This window comes from Camponotus vicinus, unplaced genomic scaffold (assembly GCF_025532165.1).
Source record: "Camponotus vicinus isolate PSW18456_S1 unplaced genomic scaffold, iyCamVici1.0 SCAF_14, whole genome shotgun sequence".
NCBI lineage: Eukaryota > Metazoa > Arthropoda > Insecta > Hymenoptera > Formicidae > Camponotus > Camponotus vicinus.
The window spans coordinates 10,212,865-10,239,489 of record NW_028141950.1 but is presented as its reverse complement, the minus strand read 5'-3'; the positions used below and the strand labels follow the sequence as shown (position 1 = coordinate 10,239,489).

Sequence of the window (26,625 nt, the reverse complement as noted above, 5' to 3'; positions counted from 1 at the left end):
TAATAGATGAAAAGAAAACTGTCTTCTACTCTCTATTAATTTACAGCTAAAAAAAATAAAAATTTCAAACATAACTTGAAATAAAAATATATGCATTCTTTGCATTGAGAAGGTACAACAAATTCACATTTATAATATTAGCTTTGGTCTGTTTTTTTAGATTATTTGATAACAATTACATATTATCAAAAGTAACAAATTTATACTCATGTGGACACTGCCACAGTAACTGTGCTTATAAAGACAAATTATATAAGTATAATTGTGTAAGTGTAATTGATATTCTATTACATATTATTCAATTATAATTTATCTTTTATTGATATTCTATTGTAATATTCATATTTCTGAATTTATTTATACTTTTTATATAAGTGAATTATGTAAATATAATTACGCAAATATGAATATTATAATAGAAACAGAACAATTTAAAAAATATTCTTATGTTAAAAATTTTCAGATTGCGTCTTTAAAAGATTGCTTAAAGCAAACAGCTTCTTATGGTTTTCTAACTTTAAGGTATTTTTCATAAATAGTATTGCATACCGGACATCGATTATGTTCCAAACGTTCGATGCATTCACTGCAACAGGCAAGATGAGCACAGGGTACAAAAATGTGCGTTCGCTCATTGGTAAAACACAGCATGCAAATGTCTTCGGAAGGCTTCTCTTTTGATACATTTTGACTGTTTTGAAGATCCCAATTTACAGGGTGGAATGGAAGTTCTTCAGAGGCATTATTGTTATCCGAATATCAATATCCATAATCATCATCCGGCACCTCATATATGAATGCAACATCTGTGAAAAAAAAGAGGAAGTAAAATTTATAATATTGTTTACATATGTATGAAGAAAATTAATTTTGACTATAATTTACAGTAGCTGTGTACCGCTAAATAGTAATAAGATTACCTTGCGTATTGCTGAGTTCACTCTCCAAAGTAGAAATATTGAGTGATGCTGCTTCAGATGTCTCATTTTGTCCTATCGAAACTGTTTCTGTAGAGGCTGTCACGTTACTGTTATTAAACTTAGGTTCTGAACTCGTATCTAAAAGAAAGAATATTATTTTTATTCTGCTTCATATAAGTTGCAGTGCGTTTCAACAAATATGCACACACAGGTATTCTATTTTAATAATGTAATCAATAAAAACTTTAAAAATTTGCTTGAAAAATGAAGTAATGACATTACCTGTATTTGTTTTTAAATTACTCTCTTTCTCTCTTAGATGAGATAATGAAATTCCATTTCTGTGTCGAGATGTACGTCTAATGTTAGTTCTCTCTGAAATATAGAAATAAATTATTTTTTAAAAAACAAAATCATATATAATTTAAAAAGTTCTAATTTGCTTGTTTCTTTTATTTGATTTAATATACTGAAAAGATTGCTCCGTTCTGTAATTTTAAAGAATTCAAAAAAGATTTTAATGAATTTGGTAGTTACGATATTCAAGAATATTAAATAATCTTTTATTTACTTTTCTTGAATCTTGCAAGTACCAAATTCATTTTTTTATGCTTTAAGACTCAAAAGCTGAACAATCTACACGTTCTCAGTGTATTTCTTATATTATTCTTACAATATTTACCTGTTTGGATAGGTACATTAAAGTCATCCGCAAAGAATGTCCTGTCTGCAACTTGTACATCACATGACAACACTTCATCTAAAACAAAATGCAGTTAAATAAGAAGGTTATATATTTATCATTACATTTGCATAAATATGCGGATTTAGATGTCCATGTATAGCTACAGTTATATAGTATTATATATAATATTATATACATGTGTTTGCAATAAATATGTTATCTAATAAATTATAATTGTCATTTATGATTAAATATCATGAAAATAAAACTGTAACTATGCATGGACACCTAAATCCGCATATTTAAGCACATGTGATAATAAATATATGGCATCCTTATTTTGATTCTTATTTCATGTGTAGATACGTAAATGTACAGTATTGAAAATTAAATTGAAAATTAAATGATTGCATTTATTGCTAATATGTTAAAATATGCAGTAAGAATAATAATTCTAATATTAGTACAATTTACATACCATTAATTGATGTCAATTGTTCAATTTGAAAAATATTTTTTGTGTTAAACATTAATAAAAATTGCTTCAACGGTAATCTGAAAAATATGAAAATTATAAGTTATAATATCATCCATTATTTCATTCAATGCATAACAGAAACTTTTTAATATATATATATATATATATATATATATATATATACATATATACATACACAAAATAATATATACAAAATAATACCTTTTTTCAATTAAACTTTTTTGAGCGTTGATAATTTTTGTATTACGTTCTTTATTTGCCCGTGTATGGGCTCGTCGAGGTTGAATACCGTTTTTCAATCGGAAATCCAATTCTTGATCAGCAATTAAATTTTTCAATTTTTCTAAAGAAAAAGACAAATAATTAAAATTAATATATATGAAATTTAGTCAACAATTACTTAAAAATGAAAAATGAAAAAAAATTCTATAATAACATTTTATCATTAACATTACCTAAAAATGTCCAAACATTTATGTTCCTCGTTCCTAATTTCTGCGTTGCAAAGTTATGGAAACTTTCCACTATATTATTAGTGCGGATAGGACAACCGTAAGTGCTAATTTTCGACGCCATATTTAATCAGGTAAGCCTCAAATAAGACATAAATTGTAAAACATTTGGATGTTCACAAGAAAGTAAATCAGCTTCAGTTTGTATAATAAGCAAAGCTTCATGAAACATATCTGCTGGTAGCAACGGCAATGCCATTGTCATCGAAAGTATAGTTTGTGGAGCATGAGAAAGCTCTAATTTTCGCCATTTACGCAACACAGCCTATAACAAATAAAAAAAATATATTAATTTAATATATTTAAATTCACACACACATATATATATATCTCACACGCACACGCACACACACATACACACACATATATATATGTATAAGAAGGTCATATCTGATTGAAATGGAACCAACAGCCACTTAATTTCGCTTTGAGAAACTTATTACTCAGTGACTTGATTGCAGCCATTTCATAATCACTCATTATAAATTCAACATTTTGTTCTAATTGTGTGTACCAGCTGTTTAATTTTGTACCACAAAGCATCATAAAAAGTGGTTGTACGAACATCACACATTATAAATAAAGTTGCAATGCCCTGGATAGATTAAGTTGTAACGGAGCACCTTTCCCGACGCCGCGGATCGGCTCGCCGGAGTCAGGGTTCGGGAGAAGGGGAGGCTCAGGCTCGCAGAACTACACGTGTAAATTAAGAACAAACCCTTTATTCTGTAATCCTTAAAACTAAGTTTCACAAACAGGTGTATTTCTAAGCGGACGCGTACAACTAGAGATTGTGGACGCAAGATCTTTACACGCTGGTCGCGTACAGTTCGTGACGGACGCGGATTTCTCGCAACGAACGTAAGATGTGCACAGGGTGGTCGCGTACAGCACGCCGCGGCTCGGGCGTGACGAATCTACGAACACAGACCTTAATCTAGCGACGCGGGATGGGTACAGGGTGATCGTGAATCGGACGCAACTTACTTACGAACACAAACCTTAATCTAGTGACGCGGGGTATGTACAGAGTGATCGTGAATCGGACGCAACTTACGAACACAAACCTTAATCTAGTGACGCGGGATATTTACAGAGCTATTACGTGAAGGCTAGGCGCGGGCATGAGCGGAAGATATTTACAGAGTGGTCGCGTGAACCTAATTGCGGACGCGGGCGCGAAAGACCTACAGGGTGGTCGCGTGCAACGAGGCACGGACACGGGTCTAACAGGGTCTGCCAACCATGGTCGGCTGAGGACGGGAATACCCGTCCTCCGGGTGGTGTACACGAGAACGCCCGTAGTACACCGAGATACTGGACGTCGGTTACAACCGACCGGGCCCGGTAACAACCGGGCTCTAGACCAGAGGAGTTAAGACAGATCACCGAAGTACAATTAACGAGTACGAACTAGCGTGACGCGGGGCCGAAGAAACGGCCGGTTCGGTCGAAAAACGTGGGTGTTGCCGACGGGGAAGGAGTACGGCTAGGAAGTGAGGCCGCGAAGGTGGTTATACTTTATTCGTTCCAGGAGCCGTAAAAACGGCTGTTGTTCCTTCGAGCCGTGAAAACGGCTGTTATCCCAGGAGTCGTAGCAACGGTTGTCGTCCAGGAGTCGTGGAAACGGTTGTTGTCCAGGAGCCGTGGAAACTGCTGTCGTCCAGGAGCCGTGGAAACGGCTGTCGTTCAGGAGCCGTGGAAACGGCTGTCGTCCAGGAGCCGTGGAAACGGCTGTAGTCCAGGAGCCATGGAAACGGCTGTCGTCCAGGAGCCGTGAAAACGGCTATTCGGTCGGGAGCTGTGAAAACGGCTATTCGGTCGGGAGCCGTGAGAACGGCTATTCGGTTTTCGAGGACGAGCCGGATAGTTCCGGACGTCGGTTACAACCGACCGAGTACGAGAACGCCCGTACCCCCGGGTCTTCCGTGGCTCGACGGGATACCACTAGACGTCGGTTACAACCGACCGGGCACGTTAACGACCGTGCTCTGGACCAGAGGCAAGGATAGGAACTCGGTAGGCTTCGAATGCCCAGAGTACGCCCTGTGGCTTCGAGCGTCCCGAGAGTCGGGACAGGAAGAGTCGGTGCCGGTCTGCCGGAGCGGCCGCCTTATATACCCGGCTGGATACCCCCACGCGCTACCTCCACACGGTCATGCGTGTTGAAGTGGGGTAGGCCGCGATTCTCAATCGGCGGCTCTTAATCCGCGGCTCGGCCGAGGTGCTCAATCGGCGGCGCTCAGCGTCAACTTGGCGCGAGCGTGTGTTCGTAAACCTGGCTCTAGTAACGGCAGAGCTGTTACAGTTATTTATTATTTTTTGGAATTAAATAAATATGAAATTAAATAAATATCTTACCGTATCGAGAGGCCTCCATTTGGACACAGTACAATTGGACACGTTGCAAATGGACACGTTGCAATTGGACACAAAACATTGCACACGGTTCAATTGGACACAAGAATTTTGGGCACTGTAGCTTTTGGACACACGTTTCGTTCTTTTGGACACCGTTTAATTGCACACCGTTCAATTGCATACTGTTCGTTTGCACACCGTTCAATTGCACACCGTTCGTTTGCACACCGTTCGATTGGACACCGTTTAGTTGCGCACTGTTCGATTGGACACCAAAAATACATACTGTTCGATTGGACACCGTTCAGTTGCACACCGTTCGATTGGACACCAAAAATATGTACTGTTCGATTGGACACCAAAAATGTATATTGTTCGATTGGACACCGTCAATTGCACACCGTTCGATTGGACACCGTTTAGTTGCACACTGTTCGATTCGACATCGTCAATTGCACACCGTTCGATTGGACACCGTTTAGTTGCACATTGTTCGATTGGACACCGTCAATTGCACACCGTTCGATTGGACACCGTTTAGTTGCACACTGTTCGATTGGACACCGTCAATTGCACACCGTTCGATTGGACACCGTTTAGTTGCACATTGTTCGATTGGACACCGTCAATTGCACACCGTTCGATTGGACACCGTTTAGTTGCACACTGTTCGATCAGACACCAAAAATGCATACTGTTGGATTGGACACCGTTCTATTGCACATATCGTGTATTGAGACACGAAAAGACGTGGACCATTTATTAGGACGTCTAAAATATGCGCATTCGGACGAAAAAAAATAAAAAATTTTGGAAAAATATGATCAATGTTTTTATTGCATTTTATATTGTTAAATAGTATATGCTATAAGCGTGAATCGCGAAAATATATAAAGATTCTAATATCTGTCAAAATAAAATATATCGAAACTTAACATTTCTCTGGCTAAAAGGTACTGTTGTTATTAATTTTACATTGAATTAATATGTTTTGAAAACAATTTGGACATCATATTTTGTCATGGACAGATAAAGGATAGTATGGTTTTGATAGGAATGGGATTAAAAATTATCGAGACATACAAAAGGAAGCGATAGTTTTATTAACTCAATAAAGAAGTGTTTCTCAACAATTTAAAAATTTTTAGTTTCTAATTGCGTTATGCTATAACTGTAGCACCTCTATAATCAATTTCTATAATCATATATCTTCCGAAAGGTACAACCAGATATTAGAATTAATAGATAAAACTTAAACATATAATTTATTAATCTGCGAAATATTCGGACAAAACAAACGGTGCGCATCATTCTGTTTTACAATGTTTTACACATCAGCACTTTGTAAAAGTATAAAATGGAATCGTTTGTTATTATACGTAATGCTGTATTGCAAGAAAGCAAATTTGAAACATCTTTGGCACAACATGCATTTGCACAAATAAAATCTCTATACATTATATAATTGCTACATTTTGACTTAGAGTAATAAGAATTTCTATAAACATATGTATCGTTTGAAAGATAGATACAGATATTCTAACATAAATAGATACAAGTTAAACATATAATGTTATTAATTTGCTTACTGCTAAATATTCGAAATATTCGTACAAAACAAACAGTGCGTATCGTTCTAACAACAACGTTGAGGTATATTTGAGTGATATCACGTTGTATACTCGTGTTCCGTGTTAATAAGAAAGCACCTGTGTTAAACGTTTATACGACACATGAACACTTTGCAAAAGTATAAAATGAAATCATAATGTTTATTATGATATGTAATGCCATATCGCAAGAAAGTTGAAACATCTTTGTCGCAAAATGTATTTAAAATAAAATAAAAATAAAATCTCTATATATTATACATTGACTTAAAGTAACTTTAAATGCTGCAATTTCTATAATTATTACGTTTTTTGAAGGATAACACAATTATTCTAAGGAAAACAAAATATATGTCAAATGTAATGTTATTCGCATTCTTGTAACGAATTGTTAGAAACGATCGACAGAACAAAGTCTACGCATAATTTTGTTTTTCTGTAATGACATTATTCAGGCAAAACGGTACATTTATCTGGTTGATATCATGTGATTCGTTTATAATTATTTTTATTATTTAATGTCAAATTACGTAACCGATCAATTCCGAGTTCACATTGCAACATTTTGAACTTATTGACATATTTCTAATTCATTTTAATGTCATTTCCGCAACTTTTAACTAGTTATTAAAAGTAAATTATTTACTTCATCTGTGAAAAAAAAAAACGTTTTCAACTGATGTAAAATTATGTTAAATTATCCTTCAAATGTAAGTAAAATTGCACGAATCATTTTCTCTGTTACAAAATAACCTTTTTCTCTTTTCTTTAAGTAATACAGGGCGTATATTATTGTACAAAACACACGAGCACGATAGTTACAAGAGCGGTATTACGACAGGAGCATTTCAGGTACGTAAAAACGATTTACTTAGAAATTCGATATTTAAAGTTTCCACAATGTGGAAAAACTACGTTAAATTTTCAAGTTTTAAAGTTTGAATGTGTTTTGATCGTAAATGTATTGCTTGAATCACGTAGTGTTTATGGTTTTCTAATTCTTATATGGTTTTCATATGTGACGTTACATATCGGACATCTATTGGCTTCCAAACGTTCGATGCATGAGGAGCAGCAAGCGAGATGACCGCAAGGTATGAAAGCATTTGTGCGCTCGTTAACAAGACACACCGTACAAGTGTCTTCGGAAGGTTTGTCTTCTGAAGGATTTTGATTGCTTTTCAATTCGTTGTATGGAAGATTATCTGAATATGTCGTTAATTAAATATTCATTTTTCTGCACTTCATATTAATTCAATGTCTACAAAAGAAAGAGAAAAATTAATATTGTATCAATAAGTATCAAAATTAATTAAATTTCTCATTTTGTTTTAATGTTGCAGTGGTAGAAGGCTATAAGCAATAAATGCTGTAATAGAATTACCATGCTGTAATTAAATCCTACTGCGCTTTTCCCCGTCCCTATCCTAAACTTCTCCTTCCCCGTTTCCTCCCTTACCATATACCCCGGTGAACACCAGTCTACCCCTAACGTCCACCTAATCCATCTTTCCTGCATTGCCTCCACCTCTTTCCATTCCCTCCACCCCCATATTTCTGCACCAAACTCCATTACCGTTCCTACCAACCTTTCACACAGCCAAATTCTTCTTTTCCAATCTCCCGTAAACCTCCTTTTACCTATCCCCCACACCTGTCTTATCACTGCCGCTGCCTTCCTTACCCTGTCTTTCACATGCGCCTCCTGTCCTCCGTTCCTTTGCATCATATATCCTAAATATGTGAATTCCTTCACCTCCTCTATCTCTTTCCCCTTCCATCTCCACTTTGCCGTCTTCCTCCTCCCTCCTCCTTTTCTAAACCTCATAACTTTCGTTTTCCCCACATTTACCTCTAACCTTTTCCTATCCATATACCCCTCTAATTTCCCTAACATGTGTGCCATCCCCTCTTCATTTTCTGACAACAGCACCATGTCATCCGCATATGCCAAGCAATAAATTTTTTCCTCTCCTAATTTCACCCCTCCCCATCCACCCCTTCTCAACACCTCCTTCACATCCGCTAAAACTAGGTTGAATAAATACGGACTCATTGGACATCCCTGCCTCACTCCTCTTGCTGTCCAAAAATTCTCTCCTAGTTTCTCTCCTACCCTCACTCTACTCCTTGTCTCCCTATATACCTCTTCTATCCTAATCCTTAATCCTTCCCTAACCCCTCTCCCCCTCATTGCATCCACCAACACTTCCCTGTCCACTGAGTCAAACGCCGCCTTTAGATCCACAAACGTCGCCACCACCATTCCACCTTTCCGCTTTAGCTGCCTATTCACCAGAAAATTTAAAACATAAATATTGTCTATTACTCCCATCCCCTTCCTGAAACCTGTCTGATTCTGAGGTACCATGTCTTTTTCCTCCATCTCCTCCTTCAACCTCTCCGTTAACACCCCCACATATATTTTGTATAGCGTTGGCATCAACGTTACCCCTCTATAGTCCTCTACCTTCTCTCCTACCCCCTTTTTCACTAAAGGAACAATTATTCCATCCTTCCACTGCTCCGGCCACCCTTCTCCCCTCCAAACCCTGTTACAGAAGCCCCAGATCCATTCATCTATCCTTTCGCCCCCACACTTCCATACCTCATTTGGCACCCCGTCCGCCCCCGCCGCCTTCCCCTTTTTCAACTTCTCCAAAACATACCTTATCTCACTTCTCCTCAGATCCTCTTCTCCATCCTCTGCCCTTCCTCCCTTCCCTCCTCTTAACATCCTACTTTCTACCCCTCCTAACAACTTCATAAAGTACTCTCTCCATTCTTTCCCTTCTATCCCCTCATTTACCCCTTTTCCTCTCCTTATTAACTATCCCCCATACCTCCCCTTCCGTCCTTACTTTCTGCGCCTCTTTAATCCATCTCTCGTTTTCCTCCTCTCTTTTCCTTTTACATAGCAACTTGTATTCCGCTCTTTCCTTCCTATACCTTTCCTCCTCCCCACCCCTTTTCCTCCACTCTCTTAATGTTCTCCTCACTTCTCTCCTTTTACCCTCACATTCTTCATCCCACCATCCTACCCTTTTCCTCCTCCCACTTTCTCTTTCCCCCTCCTTCAATTTCTCTCCTATCTTCCCTATTTTCATTTCCAACTCTTCATCAACTCCCTTATCTCTCATTAATTCCCAGTCTATCTCCTCTCTTATTTTTTCCCCTCCTCCTGTTGTCCATCTCCCCCCTTCTTTCTTTACTTCCCCACCCTCTCCCCTTTGCCCTTTCTCCTTTTCCTTCTAAAAATACTACCACTGGATGATGATCCGATTCCACGCTATCCCCTACTTCCATCCTGACCACCCTTTTCCTTACCTTTTCCTCCCCTACCACATAATCAATCACTGATTCTCCTCTTCCCCCCGTATATGTAAATTCCCCCTCTTCGTCCCCTTCCACCTATATATATATATATATATATATATATATATATATATATACAGGGTGAGCCATTTCAATTAACGCACGCAATTATTTCGGAAACAAAGCATTTTAGAGAAAAATGTTTCAGACAAAAGTTATATGGTTTCGAGGGGGCCATAAGATGGTATCATTGGTTTGACCTTGAAGAGTTATTTGAAGGTCACATGAAGGTCACCTTCAATTTCTTAAATGGAACCTACTATTTGTCATTGCATATTCTTGTAGCTTATCTCGAGAGCTTTCCAAAACACTATAATTAAGTACCTTTTCGTTAAGTACTTTTTGAGTTATGAGGCTTGAAATATATTCTTAATTTTACATAAACCGTAAAATATCTTGTAAAATATTCATTTTTCGATTATCTTACCTTAATACTTTTACGTACAAAATAATGAGAGGAATCAATTGGTCTAAAGAAAACACATAGTTGTTTTGAAGAAAAAATATGTAATTTGCAATTAACAATTCCATATTTTTTCTTAAAAACAACTATGTGTTTTCTTTACACCAATTGATTCCTCTCATTATTTTGTACGTAAAAGTATTAAGGTAAGATAATCGAAAAATGAATATTTTACAAAATATTTTACGGTTTATGTAAAATTAAGAAATTATTTCAAGCCTCATAACTCAAAAAGTACTTAACGAAAAGGTACTTAATTATAGTGTTTTGGAAAGCTCTCAAGATAAGCTACAAGAGTGTGCAAAAATATATAGGGTATTCCATTTAAAAAAATTGAAGTGACCTTCACGTGACCTTCAAATGACTCTTCAGTGTCAAACCAATGATACCATCTTATGGCCCCCTTGAAACCATAAAACTTTTGTCTGAAACATTTTTCTCTAAAATGCTTTGTTTCCGAAATAATTGCGTGCGTTAATTAAAATGGCTCACCCTGTATATACATATATACAGGGCCCATTTTAAGTGATGCATTGATTTTTCTCGAAAACCAAGGCTTGTATCAAAAAACGTTTAAAACAAAAGTTGTTTTATTCGAAAGAGGACATAAGTTGGTACCATTGGTTTGACCTTGTGTGAATGTGCCATGGTCATATGGAATTCAACTTTGTTTTTTTAAAAGAAACCCCCTATTTTTCATATATATTCTTGTAGCTTACCTCGAGAGCTTTTCAAAACACTAATCATCACAAAATTCTAAATTGCACTAATGCATCTTGCAATGGCAACAAGTTATGCAAATTCGTACATCTCACAGAATGTGAAATTCGTGAGATTAATGAAAACGTACGACTCTTCCGGCTAACTATTTACAATGAAATGAAACGATTGGCATTTCTATTAAGGGAAAGTTTCCCAGTAAGAATGAGAACACAGACCTGTACGTTGTATTTACTGGGAGAATGTTTATGGCCTTGTATAACATGTGGAACAGCTTCCAGCAACAGTAAGTTTTTTTAACCTTTTAAATATTTCACTTATTAACTTATATTGTTGAGCTGAATTTAACGATACTTTTTATTTTCAGCAAGTACTGCACTAGCATGCAACAAATGTTATATTTTGCTAGAATCGCAAAACATAGAGGCATTGTTTTGTGGCCACACATTGTAAATATTGTATGAATCGATTGCCATTTGAAATAGGTGGTGCCCTTCCTACACACCACTGTGTGCAATGTAATAAATGGTCAACATGTTTCTTATTATGTAAGTTTTAAGAAAAGAAAATGTTTTTTCCTTACTTTTGCAATATGTATAACTAAATATAATTGGCCAATGCTTCTCGTAACAAATTCTGAAAATCTTGTTACAATACGTAAACAGCACGTTTTCAAAAAAATATTGAAGCTACATATATGGAGCTATATATACTATGTTCTACATTGTATTGCTCAAGTTTATTTCAATCTTTCAAAATTGTATATATTTAATTTAAATATAATCTTTTTGAAATGATATGTAAATTTATATTTTTTAATAAAGTTGAAATATGTAAACATAGTTTAAGGAGTTGGAGAAAACTAAAGCCACAACAAAAGGAGCGATTATTTTTATTTCATATAAGTTTTGAAAGTTACTATATTTATCTCACTTATTTTACTATTATATTTATATCACTTATTACTACTTTATTATTTATTACTACTTATTACTACTTACTACCTTAGTATATTTATATCACTTATAAAAACTTTTTAATAAAACTGCTTAATAAAAGTTCTTAAGACTCGTTTTTATTTGTTCAAATAAAGAATCTGAAAGAGACTTGGCATCAAACTTTGCTATAAGTGTCTAAATCTAAAGTGTGAATCAATAACACATTTTTTATTTATACATTCCGTTCGCAGTCGTTTATAGTAATTGAAAGGATGAAAGGATTTGAAAAAGGTAATTGATAAAGCACTTTAATTTTTGTCTCATAAGATTCTCTCTTTATAAATTTTGTATAGCTTAACTTGCTGCGATGTATTTTCAAGATACTTTCAAGATTATATTGCTGTATGTATACAGGGTGTCCCAAAAGTCCCGATACGGTCGAATATTTCATAAACTATGCACTTTAGAAAGAAATGTTTCACACAAAAGTTGTGTAGCTTGAAGGGGGCCATAAGATGGTGGCAATGATTTGACCTTGGAGAGTCATTTGAAGGTCACGTGATGGTCACCGTCAATTTCTTAAATGGAACCCTATATTTTTTATTACATATTCTTGTAGCTTATCTCGAGGACTTTCCAAAACACTATAATAAAATATTTTTCCCTCAAGTACTTTTTGAGTTATAAGGCTTGAAATCATTTCTTAATTTTACATAAACCGTAAAATATCTTGTAAAATATTCATTTTTCGATTATCTTACCTCAATACTTTTACGTACAAAATAATGAGAGGAATCAATTGGTGTAAAGAAAACACATAGTTGTTTTGAAGAAAAAATATGGAATTGTTAATTGCAAATTACATATTTTTTCTTCAAAACAACTATGTGTTTTCTTTACACCAATTGATTCCTCTCATTATTTTGTACGTAAAAGTATTGAGGTAAGATAATCGATAAATGAATATTTTACAAGATATTTTACGGTTTATGTAAAATTAAGAAATGATTTCAAGCCTTATAACTCAAAAAGTACTTAACGAAAAGGTACTTAATTATAGTGTTTTGGAAAGCTCTCGAGATAAGCTACAAGAATATGCAATGACAAATAGTAGGTTCCATTTAAGAAATTGACGGTGACCATCACGTGACCTTCAAATGACTCTTCAAGGTCAAATCATTGCCACCATCTTATGGCCCCCTTCAAGCTACACAACTTTTGTCTGAAACATTTCTTTCTAAAGTGCATAGTTTATGAAATATTCGACCGTATCGGGACTTTTGGGACACCATGTATATATGTATATATAAAAGAATTAAATTGTATTAGGAATAAACGTATTTGTGATCATCATAGTTTATTACTTAAACTAATATACAAAAGATGTTTTAACTACTAAATAAAAAGAGAAATACATTATTACAAAAATATAAACTATTTATTCTTAAACAAGTGATTAACATTTTTTTTAAACGGTATGATAATTCTTTATATTTCCCTTTAGATCTACATATTGGGCAAGTTATTATTATAAATTGTTCTTCGTCTGTGTCACTACATTTTAATGCGCAAGAGTAACATACCATATGCCCGCAAGTTATAGCACCAAAAGAATTTCTAGCCATTTCATTTCGACATATCGGACATTCAAAAGGCTGTATGTCTAATTTGATGTGACGACGATTACAATTGGTTCGCGTACAATTATTTTTTTTTAAATCACCACATATATCCGTATTCTGTAAGGTTCGGCCGACTTCTCTTTTTAGATTTTCGGTTGCCTTATCAGTCATCATATAACGATACTGTTCCACAATAATGCAATGTAGAAATGGGCAATCCTTGGCATTACACGAAGTATTCTGATATTGGTTTTAGCGAAGCCTGCGTGAAAAAAATTTGTACATATTAGTATATACATACGTATGTACATACATATGAGCAACAGGTGTTCTATAAATTAAGCTTACCAGAAAAAGTGAATTAAACACGTAGACAGCGTCCGGCCTTCTAATTGGTTACCAGTGGTGCTTTCCCTTTAAAGACACAAGTCGACACAGGCATCATTTTGTCTTTTTTTCAACATGTATGAAGAACAAAGATAGAATGACACTTGTGTCGACTTGTGTCGCTAAAGGGAAAACACCCCAGGTTACCAGTGCTGGGCACTAGTCGAGAGTATATGAGTGGATGTGTGTAATCGCACTCTATGCAATTGAACCGCTCTCTAAAACCGTAATCACACTAAGGATTGCAGGCTCGGTTGCGGTGGGAATTGACCAATCAGAGTAGCCAGGTCGCAAATTACTTTATTCTGATTGGTCAATTCCAACCGCAACTGAAGCCGCAACCCGTAGTGTGATTATGGCTTAATAATAATATAACCTCTTTTTAGTGTACATTTGAGATAATATTAAATATTAGGTGATAAATTTAATTCCTGCCGCTAAATATTGTACAATACATTGTATTGTACAATAAATAACTATATAGTAATTTCATTATACCATTCCCCGTATCCTTGTCTTGCATACAGTTGTTATGACAGATTTCCTAATCTCTCGTAGTGCCACAGCGTAATTATCAATTTTTTAGTTTTAAAAAAGTAATTTGACTGTAAATTCTCCATATATATATATATATATATATATATATATATATATATATATATATATCCAAATAATGTAAGGTAATCAGGTAAGAAAACATCAGTTAAATATAAAATTAAATGTAATTTTCATCTGAAACAAAATTCAAATAAAATTCTTCCACTTTCAATTAAATACATTACAATTTTAATAAGTACTATATTTAAATATATAAAGAAATAAGAAATAAGAAAATTTAAATAAACTCTCGCTTAAAGGAATCTCGTGCTTTGTTGATGAATTCTTTTTTTTTGCTCGATGACAGGCCTGCTGTGCAAATTACTATAGATGCATATAAGATTTGGCTCTCAGTTCTATTATATCTGAAATAAGCATTTAAAAATATTAATATAAATAACATAATATATTAGAATTTTATATATAGAATAACTTTATTAAAAGATATCAAATCTTATTACGCATATTACAATATACGTATGTATAGTTTATTAAATAGCAAATTATCTTACCGATATGAAAGCAGCAACTTGCATTATAAATGACTTCTTTCACAGCACTGATGGAGATATTACATAAAATATCATGAGACGCTATTTATAACAAAGATATGGAAATCTTTCAAAATCATCACTGAAAATAAGAAAGATCTATTACTTCTTAGAATACTGCTAGGAATGTAAATTAAACTACACTAAATTGCATTCTTATTTCTTATTCAATATTTAAATATAGTACTTACTAAAATTGTAATTTATCTAGTTGAAATTTAAAGAATTTTATTTGGATTTTTTGTTTCATATGAAAATAATATTTAACTTTATATTTAAATGTTATATTTTCTTATCTCCTGATTACATTATATGGTATCTGTGCAATGATACTTTATACAAAAAAGGAGTTGGAGAATTTACACTACAAATTTTGGAGAAGTCACACTTTAAAAATAAAAAATAGATTATAATTTGGCATTACGAGAGGTTAGGAAATCTGTCATAACAGCAGTATGCAAGACAAAGATACGGATAATGCTATAATAAAATTACTATACAATTATTTACCATGCAAGAAGTAGAAATACACTTACAAATATAAGTTTCTTCCTCTTTTTATAATTATAAATGATCAATCTGTCAGGAAGATATCGGGACGAACTGTGCGCAATTGAACTGTGGGCAAAAGTAATGTGCGCAAAAGTAATGTGGGCAAAAGTAATGTGGGCAAAAGAACTGTGCGCAAAAGAACTGTGCGCCAAAGTAATGTGCGCAAAAGAACTGTGCGCAAAAGTAATGTGGGCAAAAGAACTGTGCGCAAAAGTAATGTGCGCAAAAGTAATGTGCGCAAAAGAACTTTGCGCAAAAGAACTGTGCGCAAATTTACTGCAATTGTTATTCATTTATAAAATAAAAAATTAATAAATTGTTAAAAATTTCGAGTCTTCTACATACATGCGTCTATGTTTTTAATTATGGAAAATTGTATTGTGTCCAAAAGCAACGTGTCCAATTGAACGGTGCGCAAAATTGTATTGTGTCCAAATGAACGGTGAGCACATGTAACATGTCCAATCGAACGGTGCGCAATCTTATGTGTGTAATAGCACGGTGTGCAATTGCAACGTGTCCAATTGTACTGTGCGTCAATGAGCCACTCCCGTCTAGAAGAACTTCGCTGGGGGCAGGCAGGGAATGTAGAGCAAATATATAGAGCAAATATACAGAGCAAATATATAGAGCAAATATATAGAGCAAATATATAGAGCAATTTAGGTAGATTGCGTATATGTCTGTTTAAAGGGATGGCACATTGGATTAAAAGGCTAGTATGTTAAATTAAATGGCTAGAGCGTTGAACTAAAACAATATTAATCACTATTAATCCCTTTTATTCGCGATAGATCATTCCACGCGGGGTAATGCGTATTATAAGGTTTCGATTCGAACTGGACTGCGGCGGTTTACAAAGGGACTTACAGGGTTATAAAAGTGAAATCTTCCGAGCGCGTGCAAACAAAGGATCCGGGGTAATAAAACTGAGACTTGAACGAACAAGAATTTTCAACGGTTTCGCTTACCTTATAGAAGTTTTTTGATGCGTCGTCTCGGATTAATTTTCCACGTAGTTTGCCGTCTCAATTCGTTGGCCTCGCGTCGGTGGGTGGTGCTCGTGGCTCACCTCGTGGGTCTCCAGGAAGCGTGGAAGTTGGCCTGTATGGCTGGACGTTGGCATCGATCGGGGTGAGTTGTTCTGGCCACTTTATTAACCATGTGATTTTATTTGCACTCGCGAATAACCGTTCGTATTCTTGGTCAAGGTGGTAATCCGTTCCGATAGTAGTCGCGTAATCGTCGGCTGTGCCGCGTTCGTATTTCGCGAGTAGTCGGCGGAGCTGATTCTTCCTGCCAGCACGGCGGGTTTTAGGCATTATTTTTAGTTAAACACTTGAACATTCTCGGAGTTAACGTTGCTTTGGCTGTTGCTCGATGTGCGGTAGTCCTCACTATCGAGAATGCTTCGGCAATATCTGTGAGCGGTGGTCCTCTCTAGACAGATACCAGAAAGTCCGGAATGCGTAGTGTTATAGATTTTCTAGAATTCTGAGTTCAAATTGAATAACACGTGCTCGGCAAGTAAATTAAAGCTGCGCCACGTGAGATTAGGGTTTGCAAGAATTTAATGAAGGCAAGATTCGTAAATCACAATATCTATATATTTTAGAATTAAGAATACTAACACTTATAATAAACTAAGACTTAACTTTAAGATTTAGTACTAGAGTTAGAATGATTTCGAAGAGTTAGAATGGATTTAGAGTTCGAGTCCTTATTAGGACTTGTTGGTTAGGTGTCGGTTAGGTTCGGTGTCGCGAGTTAGACTGACTGAGTCTGGGCCTGTTCTCGATTTCGGCGGCTCGGCCGCTGCGGCGACCGAGAGTGGGAAGCCCCTAGAGTAGGGAGCTCAGAGAGTAGGATAAGCTAACGGAGCGCCGCGCTTCGGCGCTTGCTGGAGTTAGGTGTCATGGCGCGCCATTGGCGCGCAATTCAAACTGCGCTAAATGGGCTTTATAATTTTGTAAGAGGAAAGGAAAAGAAAAAGTTGCGAAAATTGGCGAGACGTGACATTAGTGAACAATTGCAGTTAATATAAACGATATCGTGGAAGAAAGAATCAAGGATTGGCTTGCATTTGAAACGCAAAGCGATCCTACTTAAAAATAATGATAGCGTATAGAGAACGCAACCATTTTTTTTGGTGACGATGAGGAAATCCTTTATGGATCCCCGGAGAGGGAGTGCGGTTATGTCAGACTCCTGGTCAGAAGGACCAGTAACTCGACTAAAACCCTACCGGATTCCATCCCGGGTGTTTGGGGGGCGGACCGGGCACGCTGAGCGATTTCTACCGGGCGTCCGCCCCCCACCCATCCGGCTTAACTCTGTGAGCGAGCCTTTCCTGTCAATAAATTGGCAGGTAGGAGGGTCTGCCCACGCCTCCGCCGCATTTATGCGGCGGCTGCAACACTAGTTGTGGCGCAGAGGGACATCACCTCCACGCCACGCCCCCTCGATGGTTCCGGGGGGGCGGAGTCGGAGCTCGAGTCTCCCGCTCGAGCCCCGGCCCCCCCGACCCCGAAGTGGGCCTCCCTCCCCCCCAAAGAGGATAGGGATTCGGGCAGACACTCCGGGGCCGCACCTATCTTGTCCCTCCAGGGGTGCGCTCCCTCCTCTCCTCGTAGGGAGGATGGATTCCGTAACACCCCCGGAGGGCGCCGTTTCTTCTTCTATTGGGGTGCCGCTATGGGGAGCAAGCGCTCCCCAGAACGGCACCCTCTCTCTCCTCGGTAGGGGGAGGGGCGACCGGATTACCGGACCCCCGCCCCCTGTCGAGGTCATCCTTCCCCGTGGTTGCTCGGGGGAGGGTTGAGGGCTTCAGTGCCTCCGCCTTCGGGGAGGCGGACCCCCGTCCGGCGGAGGCATGCCCCTATCTCTCGGCGAATTGGGAGGAGCTCCGCGCCGTGCTTCGCCTCGCCTCTCCCTCTCCGCGTCCTCCTTCTGCAGCATAACTTTACCGGAGAAGAAGGACAAACTCTTCCATGCCTGTACGCTTCCGACCGCTGCGACCAGCACGGCCGGAGCGACAGGTCCGCCCCCACCGCGGCCACGAGATCTCCGCGCTCGGCCGCCCACGCCGGGCACGACTCCAGCGTGTGCTGCGCCGAGTCGCGGGGGTGACCGCAGTGGCAATCCGTAATGCGCTCTTTCCCGATACGACACAGGTACTCACCGAAACATCCATTGTCCGTGTCATCCTAAAGGTGAGTCCGCCCCTGACTCTTTCCACCCATTCGGGTAGACAGGGGCGGATGGCCTCGACGGTTCGCCTCCTTGGCAAATGGGAATCCTCGAGTGACCTCTGCCACTCGAGAATCATGTTCCGTCGAGCTTGGTCCTTGATCGTGCGTCGGTGTCTGGGGGTTACCTGGACCCCCCGTTCTCGGAGCCCACGGACCTCTCTGTACATCTTCGCGTACATTTTGGCCGCGAGCTCCAGGGGGGGCACGCCCGCCAGCACCGTCGCCGTCGCATGGCTCACGATTCGGTAAGCCCTTGCTGTCCGTAGAGCCACCCGCCGCTGAAGTCTGCGAAACAGGTCTTTCAGTCGACGGGTGACTGCTACCTCCTCGGCCCACACCGGGGCTCCATAAAGGGCCATCGAACTGACAACCGCGGCGTATACCCGGCGAACCTTCCTGCCTGGTCCCCCGAGATTCGGGAGCAGCCGGCCGAGTGCCATCGCTGCTCCCTCCACCCTCGGGGCCAAACGGCGGAAATGTTCGCCGAAGGACCAGGTCGTGTCCAGGTGGAGGCCAAGATATTTAATACCCTCCCCAACCTGGACGCGAGCCTCACCAACTCGTATGGAGGTCCGGGGCGGCGGTCCGTGCGATCCGTTATGGAAAAAGACCGTTTCGGTCTTTCGGGCCGCCACCTCCAACCCCATCTCCTGGATAAAGCGCACTACGCAAGCGACAGCTACTTCGGAGCGGGCCGTTGCTTCCCCCCAGTCTTGTCCGCCAGCCAGCACGATTGTGTCGTCCGCATAGCAGACGATCGTGCTGCCGGCGGGGAAAACAGTCCGAAGGACATGATTGTAGGCGAGGTTCCACAATAACGGACCCAAAACTGAGCCCTGTGGAACCCCGCAGCCGATCTCCCTCTTTCGCATCGCCCCATCGCGATCTGCGTACTCTAATCTCCTGTCCCGGAAATAGTCCATGACCACTGCGGTGAGATAGCGGGGTACTCTGTGATATTCCAGAGCCCCCACGATCCACCGCCACGGCAGGGTGTTGAAGGCGTTGGAAATGGGAGTGGCTCATTGGCGCACAGTACAATTGCGCACGTTGCAATTGCACACCGTGCTATTACACACATAAGATTGCGCACCGTTCTTTTGCGCACAGTTCTTTTGCGCACAGTTCTTTTGCCCACAGTTCTTTTGCCCACAGTTTTTTTGCCCACAGTTCTTTTGCGCACAGTTCTTTTGCCCACAGTTCTTTTGCCCACAGTTCTTTTGTCCACAGTTCTTTTGCGCACAGTTCTTTTGCACACAGTTCAATTGCGTACAACCACAATGGATATATGCTATAAATTGTAAAGCGAGGTCCACCTTGCCTACCGGCGAAGTGGTTGCGGGAGGGGGGCCGAAGGCCCCCATTGCCCCCCCCGCGTGTGTGTGCGTGCACACATACATTTCTGATATTTTTTAATTGTATTAAATTGTATTAAATGTTGAACACTTATCGAAATGAATTGTGCGCAAAAGAACGGTGCGCAATCTTATGTGTGTAATAGCACGGTGTGCAATTGCAACGTGTCCAATTGTACTGTGCGCCAATGAAGGCTTCTCGTTGGAAATGTCCAACGCCACAGCCAGCAACACCCCGCCGTCCTCAACCGAGGCCTCCATGACGGATCTAACGCGCAGAATGGCGTCAATGGTTGATCGTCCGCCGCGGAAGCCATACTGGTCCTGACTCAAGTCAGGACCCTCCCGAGACAGGTGCAGGACGAGGCGGGCAGCGATGATCCATTCAAGGATCTTACCCGCCTCGTTCAGCAAGCAGATTGGGCGATACGAGGAGGGGTTCTCCTTCGGCTTGCCCTCCTTGGGGATGAGGACCAATTTGGCGCCCTTCCAGACCGGGGGGAATGTTCCTTCATAGAAGCACCTATTGTAGAGGTGCCTCATATGTTCGGCCAACTCTGTATAGGCCAGGGCCCATACTTTGCCATGGACGCCATTAGGACCCGGGCACTTTTTGGCCTTCATCCTCTTTATGGCGTCCTTCACTTCACCCTGAGTAACCCCGAGTTCGTCCATCCACTCCGATCCATGATGTGGGCCGGTATGTGGGATTGCACCCTCTCCCCTCGGGAAGAGGGTGTCCACTATTTGTCGGACGAACCGGGGCTCCATGACCTCTGTCAATGGGGACACCCCCTCCTCTCAGTTTGTTAAATACCATTTTATATGGGCGTCCCCACGGGTCCTGGTCCAGGGCGAGTATTAGTTCGTCCCAGACCCTGGCCTTCTCCTTTCTAATGGCGGCACTGAGGGCGCACCGGGCCGCACGGTACGCCTCCAGCGCCGCTTCCAAAGTCTCGGCCCTCCTAGTCGCATTACTGCCCCTTCGGGCTCTTTGGACCGATCTACTGGTCCGGACGGAGGAGCGCCGAAGGTCGGCAATCTCCTCCGTCTACCAGTAGGCGGTCCTTCTGGGGGAGGGGCGGACCCGGGGCATAGAAGCGTTACACGCATTTCGTATGTCCCGGATCCATTCTACCTCTTCCTCGAGGTCTTCTGCTGCCCCTCCCCCAGCCTCCCTGGCCCAGATGGCGGCTTGTATGGCCGCCATCAGGGCATCCTCGTTTAGTTTTTTGAGGGCCCATCGCTGTGCACACGCTGCCGTCTCTCGGCGGCGGGTGAACACCTCCCGAGAGAACGCAACCTAATCCGCGGACATAACCGACATTTTAACCAAACAAATCTAATACTGAGAATGGCCAGTCGAGATAGCGTTAACGAAACTCTAAATTCGTCAATTATGAGAAGAAAAGTTGATATAAGAAATACCAACCGTCCCGTATCTATTGGTACGGCTTTATGTTCGAAGTCGCTCTATCTAAAGAATTTTTAAAATAAAGATCTGGTTCTCGGGAAGATTGTCAAAATCTAAACATACGGCAATATTCTTGAAATTGATAATGCACGTGCGCTCGTTCGACAGGCCACCCTCAAGCGTTCTCCGAATTGTTAAATCATCAAGAACGATAAGCTAATCAACTTACTTCCACTCTCTACTGGATGGAGCTAAGTCTCGAGCCAAAAGGCTTAACCAATTAAAATCTTAAGAAACGCCTCTCCTCCCAAAAATCAGCCTCCTTGTCCTTAAAAAGAGAGTAATTGGAATTATTTCATTTGTTCAAAAAGATTCCCATCATCCAGCAAGGAGGAGGAGCAATAACTTTAAAAAATGCAAGCGCAAGGCGCGACACACACTCAGTCCAGTTCAGTACGCTAATTTTTTCCGACGAGGAGCAGTGCAGTTGATAGTTCAGTTCACAGTTCCAGTCAAGATTCAGTCATTCAATCTTAATTTGTTTCAAATTATATAGCCTAGGGGATCCTTTTTGCGTTATGCAATTGAGTTATTAATCTGTTTTATACCACAGTGAAAATGATTTTGTTGACATTTAATTGTGCATCATGTGTAAGTAAATATTTATTGAAAATTTTCTGGTGAACATCTCCATTACCCAGCTCTTTATGTTATAAAGTTCCAACCTCAGCCGTAGCAATTTTATCAACGCACTCATTTTTGTGATGTCAACGAGTAGTGAGTAAAATTAAGTAAATTTTATTTTCTCCCTTTCCCATTGATTGTCATTCGTGAAACGATCCTTAGATGTTTGAAAATTTTTAATTCACATACTCTAATGTAGAATAATAATTAAAATAATATCGAAGTCCTAAAATCTCATAATCATTCCACACCATCAATAATAACATCCTGATACCTCCTCCTTTTATAGTTCATTCTTCTCTATTCTTTCCCTCACCTGCTCTTGATTGTTCTATAGCGATCCGTGAATATATTATTCGCTCTGGATTGTTATACGGGGATCCGCAAAATCTTTTCCCTCACCTGCTCTGGATTGTTCTATAGCGATCCGTGAATATATTATTCGCTCTGAATTGTTATATGGGATCCGCAAATATTCCTCCTCATTTACTCCGAGAAACCAGAAGAGCAATCCATCCCCCTAACTTCCCCTTCATCCTAATACGTACACATAAATATATATAAAATAAATATCTCTATTAAGCCTTCAACAAGATATGCTCGTCAATAGAAAGATTAAATAAACTAAAAGAGCGAAACTCTAAGGATCGTCTCTCAACATAATAAAACTTCCGAAACACTGTAACACCCGCGGAAATATACAGGGTTTAGCAAAAGTGTGGAAACCCCTTAATATTTCGAAAAATACGCATTTAAAAAAAAAATGTTTCATACAAAAGTTATAGGGTTTTATGTGGCGCATTACACAGCAACATTATTATGACTTCGAATAGCGTTGTCAAGGTTATGTGAAGGTCACCTCCAACTTTTTAAATGGGACACCCTATATTGCATATTCTTGTAGCTTATCTCGAGAGCTTTCCAAAACACTATAATTAAGTTAGTTTTCATTAAGTACTTTCCGAGTTGAGGCTTCAAATCATTTCTTAATTTTACATAAACCATAAAATATCTTGTAAAATATTCATTTTTCGATTATCTTACCTTAATACTTTTATGTACAAAATAATGAGAGGAATCAATTGGTGTAAAGAAAAAATATGTAATTGTTAATTGCAAATTACATATTTTTTCTTTACACCAATTGATTCCTCTCATTATTTTGTACATAAAAGTATTAAGGTAAGATAATCGAAAAATGAATATTTTACAAGATATTTTATAGTTTATGTAAAATTAAGAAATGATTTGAAGCCTCATAACTCGGAAAGTACTTAATGAAAACTAACTTAATTATAGTGTTTTGGAAAGCTCTCGAGATAAGCTACAAGAATATGCAATATAGGGTGTCCCATTTAAAAAGTTGGAGGTGACCTTCACATAACCTTGACAACGCTATTCGAAGTCATAATAATGTTGCTGTGTAATGCGCCACATAAAACCCTATAACTTTTGTATGAAACATTTTTTTTTTAAATGCGTATTTTTCGAAATATTAAGGGGTTTCCACACTTTTGCTAAACCCTGTATAATACATACACACACATACTCACTCACACATAGTTATAAGCGCTAATATGTATTTTTTTCCATTCTTTCTTTCTCTCATTAAATAATATATTGTATTTTTCATTTAATGTATAATATTTAATTATCTAACCCCCTCTCTTCCCTGAATCCCGAGATCGCACTAGGTTCCGTCCCGCGTAAAAAGGATTAAGTTCCTTTACCGAAAAGGGATCGCCGAGCGAATAGGTCTAGAAACACAATGTTAAAGGGACCTTCGGTCGCTGACCTGTGTCAGGCCCTGCATATTCGCTCGACCCGATCCGCACACATGCCTGAATAAAATGTGTCACGGGGTAAGTAAGTTGCGCCCTTCCATACGGTCCATTCATTCCAGGGTCTGGACGTAACATGCAATCAAAAGACTTTGGCATAAACTATCAAATGTATATGTATTGGTAACTATTATAGATTGGGAACGCCCCATTTGACCACGTTAATATTGACCACGATGATATTGACCACAGTCCCGATTGACCACAGTCCCGATTGACCACAGTTCCGATTAACCACAGTGATATTGACCACGGTGATATTGACCACATTGGGATTGCCCACCTTACCTACCGGCGGGGTGGTTGCGGGAGGGGGGCACAAGGCCCCCCTTGCACCCCGCGCGCGCGTGTGTGTGTGTGTACATATGTGGTCAATCGGGACTGTGGTCAATCGCAACGTGGTCAATATCAACGTGGTCAATATCACCGTGGTCAATATCACCGTGGTCAATTGGGACTGTGGTCAATATCAACGTGGTTAATATCACCGTGGTCAATATCACCGTGGTCAATATTAACGTGGTCAAACGGGTTCCACTCTCACAGATTTGCCTTCTAATTTCATCATTTGTAAAGTAAAGCAACTACCATTTTTTAAGAGGGATATTTTTTTCTTTGGTTTCGATTTTAAAACATCTGATATTTCATCCATCCGTCATCCTAAATATTTGCTTACTTTTCGTTTCTTAGATTGATCAGTGATTTTTCCTCTCCAATTTCCTATTTCTCGTAATGCTATAATTTCTGGATCTGTTAAACTACTTTCTAAGTCAGAGATGGAATGGCTTTTATTTGTTTTTTTCTTTGGTTGATTATCTTCTATTTTTATCTCATTTTCTTTATCAGATAAATTGATACATTCATCAAGATCAAATTTACGCATTTCTTTGCTTAAATTGTGATCACTTATTGATAATTCAATATCAGTTGAATCGAGAGTTTTATTTTCTACATAGTTTTATTGAGTTTTGTTTAAAATTTGAGAATCTGGCAGAAACATCTGGTTTATAATCAATTAAATCTGATCTCGATTGTTTTGAGAAAAGTACATTTCTTACATTTTTTTCGGTAAAATCTACCTTTGTCTCAGTATTTTGTAATAAATTTATATTTTCTTGAGCGAAATCTAAATTATCCTGAAATTTGTGATTAGATTCAACATCGAGATGAGTATATGATTGAATGTTAGATACATCAATTTGTTTTTGATATATATTTTTATCTGTTATAATTACGCGTCCAATTAAATATTTAATATGTTCTTCCACAAATTTATCGACTCTTAACGAATTATTAATGACTAGATTTTTTAATTTGTTGAATTCATGTTCAACTGGAGCACTTGATGCTGGTACACGTCCGTAACCAAATTTATCTGTATATATGTTATTCTATAAAGCAATAGTATTAATATCACGCAATAATTTAACCGTAATATGAGGTGCGTAATGTGCGGTAACCTGAGTGCCATTTTGAGAAATACTATTTTGAATTTCATAATTTATTTCTTCTCCCAATTTAGACCACCAATTAGAAGATGTTGGAGCTTGTTCATCTTTATCAGATATTGGAATAGATTTTTCATTAATAAGCTCTTCTTCATCAATAATCTTATCTTTTCCGGTTATAAGAAGTTCTAGGAATTGTTTCTGACTCTCACAATCAGATTTTATACATGTTCCCTGTAAATTGCCTCCTAATTCACATTGTAAAACAATTAAGTGCTTTTAAAATTTTTCTCGCATCTTCTAATTGACGGCACAGTACAATCTGTCCCATAACCGCAAGATAAAATGTACGAACTGATCTTAAAGATTTTAAGGCATCGGAATATTTTTATAAAATGGACAACATCGATACGAATATAACAAACTGGTACCATATTTCGACAACCATCCGCATATCGCTCAATAGTTGGATAACTTGTAAATTCCTTTATAACAGCAGTTAATAAAGCTCGTGAAGCGTCTGTTACGATTTCTTTGGGAGCACCCATTCTGCACCATTCCATTAACCAAAATCTAATAAAAGTTGTAGTGCGTATTTCTGTTAAAAACTGTGAAACTGAAAATTGACCAGCAATGGAATTAATAACTGTGTGATATAAGAAAAATGTAATGAGATGACGTTCCATCTGCTCTGTTTAATCTTGGAACTCTAACACCACTCGCGTCAATATATAATGTAACATGTTCTATTTTTAATAATTGTTTATACAGGGTGTAACTGAAAAAGCGCCCACGGAGCAAATAGCGTTATACCTGATTAAAAATCGAGTCGAATACTCT

The 26,625-nt window shown here is 38.7% G+C and overlaps 1 pseudogene; it reads right to left on the bottom strand.

Moving 5' to 3' along the window:
* Window positions 1-759: 759 nt before the first annotated feature.
* On the bottom strand, window positions 760-3,742 carry LOC145964830 (uncharacterized; annotated as a pseudogene).
* Between the last annotated feature and the right edge of the window lie 22,883 nt (window positions 3,743-26,625).